At 45.5% G+C, this 4,961-nt stretch overlaps 1 protein-coding gene across 1 annotated transcript in view; it reads left to right on the top strand.

Moving 5' to 3' along the window:
• LOC100948744 (cellular nucleic acid-binding protein-like) overlaps nt 1–304 on the top strand; it is a 1,550-nt gene extending 1,246 nt beyond the window's left edge. Inside the window, exon 2 of the mRNA XM_012809437.2 lies at nt 1–304. This exon is cut by the window's left edge and continues 964 nt beyond it. The gene's annotated coding sequence lies outside the window, so the exon portion shown is untranslated.
• The last annotated feature ends 4,657 nt before the right edge of the window (nt 305–4,961 follow it).

The raw sequence follows: 4,961 nt of genomic DNA on the forward strand, positions 1-4,961 counted from the left end.
GTTGATGCTGTACGTATAGATGGTGTTGACAAAGGTTTAGAACACATTTTTTCAAAGACTAAATCTAAAACCCAGAGTAAACATCAATGCTCAGAGTTAGCATAATTTGGAGCTATTCAGGAATTGCAGAGAAATGCATTTTCACAGAAATCAAGATGTTATTTTTGTATACTATATCACTTAGACAACTGTGTTTCATTTGCTGTAATCAGTTTTTAAAAGTCAGATGGAAAAAGCAACTGAAGTCCTAGAAAATAGAAATGTAATTTTAAACTATTCCAATAAAGCTGGAGGAGGAAGGGGAGTTTGACTAAAAAAAAAAAGAAAAGAAAAGAAAACTTAGAATATTAATATGGTCTGTAGGTGGGGATACTTTTTTTTTTAGTCCAAAGAGTTACCAGTGTCACCTATGTGGACGGGATACGTCACTGGCCGGCTGCAGAATGCAAGACTGGATTGGCTAGAGAGCTGGCGGCTGATGAACCAGACACTGGCCAGTTGGGGATTTGCTGCCCTCTAGTGTCCACTAGGAGAATCTCAACCACAGCTGGGTGGTGACAGCCCGCCTGCCCAGAGCCAGGAAGGCATGTTGGAGCATCACTGAACTCAAATGGAAAGACTGGGTAAGTCTCCCCTGTGAAGTGCCCTGCTCTCTGCAAGCCCTTTTCCCCTGCCCACTCCTTGAAGACCTGGCTGGGCAGTGGCCCCTGGTAGATGCTGCCTTCTCCTACTCCTTAGCCACATGGAGGGATGCCCTCTACCTCATGTCCTCAGCTTAAGACACAAGCTGCTGTGCCTGGCCCCTTATGACTTCCCTAGTAACATTTGTTTTTCTCTAGTTTACTTTACTGAAAGAATACAGCATATAACACACACAACATACAAAATAGCAGGATACTAGTAGTTAAGTTTTGAGGAATCAAAATTATATGTGGATTTTCAGCTGCAAGAAGGGGTGGTCAGTGCTTTTAACCCCTACAATGTTCAAGAGTCAATTGTACATATAAACCTGAGAGCTTTACGGACACTTTAAGAGCTCAGGCTGTGGCAGGGACATACACTGTCAACCTTTGAACTAGTCTCCATGCCTCATCCACCAACAGCAGCACTACCCTGTGGTGTCAAGGGATCATCTGTGTGCATTTGTTTGTTTGTTTTTTGAGACAGAGTCTCACTTTGTCATCCTGGGTAGAGTATGATGGTGTCATCGCTCACAGCAACCTCAAACTCTTGCCTCAGCCTCCCAGGTAGCTAGAACTACAAGTGCCCGCCACAACACCTGGCTGGCTTTCCTATTTTTAGTAGAGACAGGGTCTCGCTCTTGCTCAGGCTGGTCTCAGCAGTCCACCTGCCTTGGCCTCCCGGAGTGCTAGGATTACATGTGAACCATCAAACCCATAGAGGGGATCATCCCCTATGTTGTCACAGGTCTCTACTGTGTTGGCCAATTCCTCTCTCTGGAGAACCTCTCATATAAGGTACACCTCAAACTTTAATTAGATATTAAAACCCACTTTAGAAGCCTGCTTCCATCCTAACTGAGCAGCTAAACATTAATGATTAGGCTTGAAGCTGGATGCAGTAATTCATGTCTATCATCCCAGCACCTTGGGAGGCAGAGGTGGGAGGATCAACTGAGTCTGGAAGTTCAAGACCAGTGGGATTCCCATCTCTACAAAAAAATAAATCAGGGATGTAACTCTGGGGACCACAGCCCCCAGCAGAGTCTACCCTCCCAGCTGTAAGTTTCCCTGGAGCTGAAGGATGAGTGGGGACTCAGCTTTAGCATGGGGACCCCAGGAGTCCCATCCCAGGCCTGAAGAGGGCATAGTGGTAGGGGAAACCTGCCCCCAGGATCCCGGACTCTGGCACTTATATAAAGTCAGTCACTTCCTTCCTTGTGTGAATCAGAAAAGAGCAGCATTGCCATGATGGCAGTGCCTTTAGTCAGTATACATTGGAGATTGAGAGGGGATGGGGACAGAGAGAGAGAGAGGAAATTATTGTGAAGAACTGGCTTATGCAGTTATAGAGGCTGAGAAGTCCTATAATCTGCCATCTACAAGCTAGAGAATCAAGAAAGCTGGTGGTGTGCAAAGGCCTGAGAACTACTGGGACCTGCTGGTACAAGTCCCAGTCTGAGTCCAAACACCCAAGAACGAGAAGTGCTGATGTTCCAAGGGTAGGAAAAGATGGATGGCCCGGCTCAAACAGAAAGCAGATTCACCCTTCTCCCATCTTTTTGTTCTGTCTGGGCCTCCAAGGGATTGGATGAGGCCTACCCACCTTGGGGAGGGTGAATCTTCTTCACTAGGTCCACCAATTATAATGCTCATGTATTTCAGAAACACTCCCACAGATGTTCTCAGAAATAACGTCCCTGTTATCTGGGCATCCCTTAGCCCAGTCAAGTTCATACATGAAATAAACCATTGTAGCGTCAGTTTCTTGTTTACCTGATGATTTCCTCATTGATGCTCTGAGAGCAGAACTTTTGGAAAGGATGTGAGGACTTTTCCCATCTATCACCACCACCTCAAGGCGGACTTTCTCATCTCTTGTGTTGGCTGGCAGCTGTGATGGTCTCCCATAATCATTTCTTCTAGAAGCTATCACCAAATTAATATGAAAGCTTTAGTTTTTCTGATTGTGGAAGTGATATGTGTCCATCATTTTTTTTTTAACGGAAACTATAGATAAGGTAGGGGGAAGCTTACTCATGATCTGCCACTCAATCACTGCCAACATATTTGGTGTTGAATCCTAGTCACCATCTTCATTCTAGAAGAAGTCTATGTAGACATCTTATAGCATATCTCTTTGCCCTAGGTTTTTATCAAGCTCCTGAGATGGCTGCTTCTCCAGAAATCATGGGTAATGCTTTTATCCTAACAGCCAGTTGAGAAAAACCAAAAGCATGTGTTTTCTCCTTCCCCCTATTCAAAACAGTGACAGATTTGAGTCCCATAGGGGAAGAAAAATATGTCTGTTACAACTTAGATTTCCTATCTTACTGTTTAGGTTGGGGTCAGCAATCCTTTTCTGAGCCAGATGGTAAATATAATATTTCAGGCATTTCAGTCTGGAAGGTTTCTGTCACAAAGATTTAACTTTAACTCTGCTATTAGAGGACAAAAGCAAATGCAGACTATACTGCACAAATGAATGTAGCTGTGCCCCAATAAAACTTTATGTACAAAAAACAAAACTTTATGTACAAACACAGGATGTAGTTTCCATCGGCCTGCAGTCCATAGTTTAACAACAGTGTTTAGATTTTCATTATAATTTGGGCTAGTTCTTAGTCTATCCATAGCTGAGAGGCAGCCACACAGAGATGCCAGAAAGCAGGTGTGGCTGAGGGGGTCACATCACAGTAATCCTCACACAGAGCAATTCTAAGCCCCCAATCACTGGGCAATGTCTGGACATAGCTTTATCTTGGGGGTGTGACTGGCATCTGGTGGGTTAAAGCCACATATGCTGTATCCTTCAATGCCCAGGATGACCCCACAACAAAGAATGATCCAACTTCAAATATCAACAGTGCTGACTGAGAACCCGTAACTTAAATATCAACACAGTAATTAAAGAATCCTGCTTGTTCGAGTTCTGTTGTATGGATTCCTAAAACACTAGTTTTCTCAGTGAAAATGTGATCCATGTAAGTGAGAAAAATATTTGACAAAAATGATCAAGGAATGCAAAGTGTAACAGGAATAATTATAAGAAAGCATCCCTCCCATCCCACAGTCCCTAGCCCCCTTCCCTGGGGACAGCTGCTTTCAAGACATTTCTTCTCTCAAGAACACAAATTGTTCTCTGGCAGCGCCTGTGGCTCAAAGGAGTAGGGTGCTGGCCCCATATGCCAGAGGTGGTGGGTTCAGCCCCAGCCAAAAACTGCAACAACAACAACAGAAAAAATCTGTATTAAGAATACAAATTGTTCCAGAGCCTACATGGGTATGGGTTTTTTTTTTAACCTTTCTATTTTCATTTTAAAAATCATGATCTTTCTATATGATTCATTCTTACAATGCATAATTGTTTATGAAAGAGTTTTAAGTTTAGTTTCCAACACGGCAGAGGGTATTACACACACTGTTGACTTTGCAACCCTCTGGAGCCTGTGGGTAGTGGAAGCATGCAGTACACCAGTGCCCATTTTCAGGTGGTGTGAGGCATCATTTCACAATTGTAAGTAGAGGCTAAATGCAGGGGAAAGGATGTTCTCTTCAACAATAGATACTGGGGAAACCAGATATCCAAATGTAAAAGAAGCTGGACTGGGGAATCCAGTGGAAGAGAGGAAGAGGAGTCAGCGTGTACAGGACTGTCCGGGTGCTTGCTGTAAAGGAGAGCAGAGAAATGCACAGTGAGGCAGGGGGTGGGTGAGCACTGGAATCTGGTGAAGGGAGGACCTGGGGGCTGCAGGGCAGGGAGAGGGGAGTCGCTGGGTGGTTCTTTTGGGGGTGAGGGCTGGGCTCTAGTACCCAGAATAGAGAGTTCCCTTTACCTGGAATCACAGAGTTCCATCTACCATAGGGGGGCAGGATATGGCCCTCAGGGCTAGAGGGGGCTGAATGAGGTGGTGGGAGGGTTTCTTGGGCCCCTCCTGTCTTCCCAGTGAAGCAGGAAACAGACCACCATCTGAGACTGAGGGTGGGGCAGGCACAGGAGCTGGGAGGTGGGAGGAGCAGATACTGGGTAGGGCCCAGGGGAAGGTAGGGGACAGAATAGAGGACTGGCTAGGCCTAGTCAAGACCCCCACTCCCCGAGAGGCTGTGATGACAGGTGGCATTTGCTCCATCCACATTCAGCCTTGCAGGAGCCACTCTGAAAGGAAATCTGGGGTAGAGCTGTCACCAGGCTATGTCTACAGAGACCCTGGGTGCTGAGCTTGTATCAGGGAAGAATTAGAGGGGTGAGTGAAAGAACCAGGAGTGGGTCCTGGACACATG

This window comes from Otolemur garnettii, unplaced genomic scaffold (genome assembly GCF_000181295.1).
Source record: "Otolemur garnettii isolate 467f Iridium unplaced genomic scaffold, OtoGar3 scaffold00105, whole genome shotgun sequence".
NCBI lineage: Eukaryota > Metazoa > Chordata > Mammalia > Primates > Galagidae > Otolemur > Otolemur garnettii.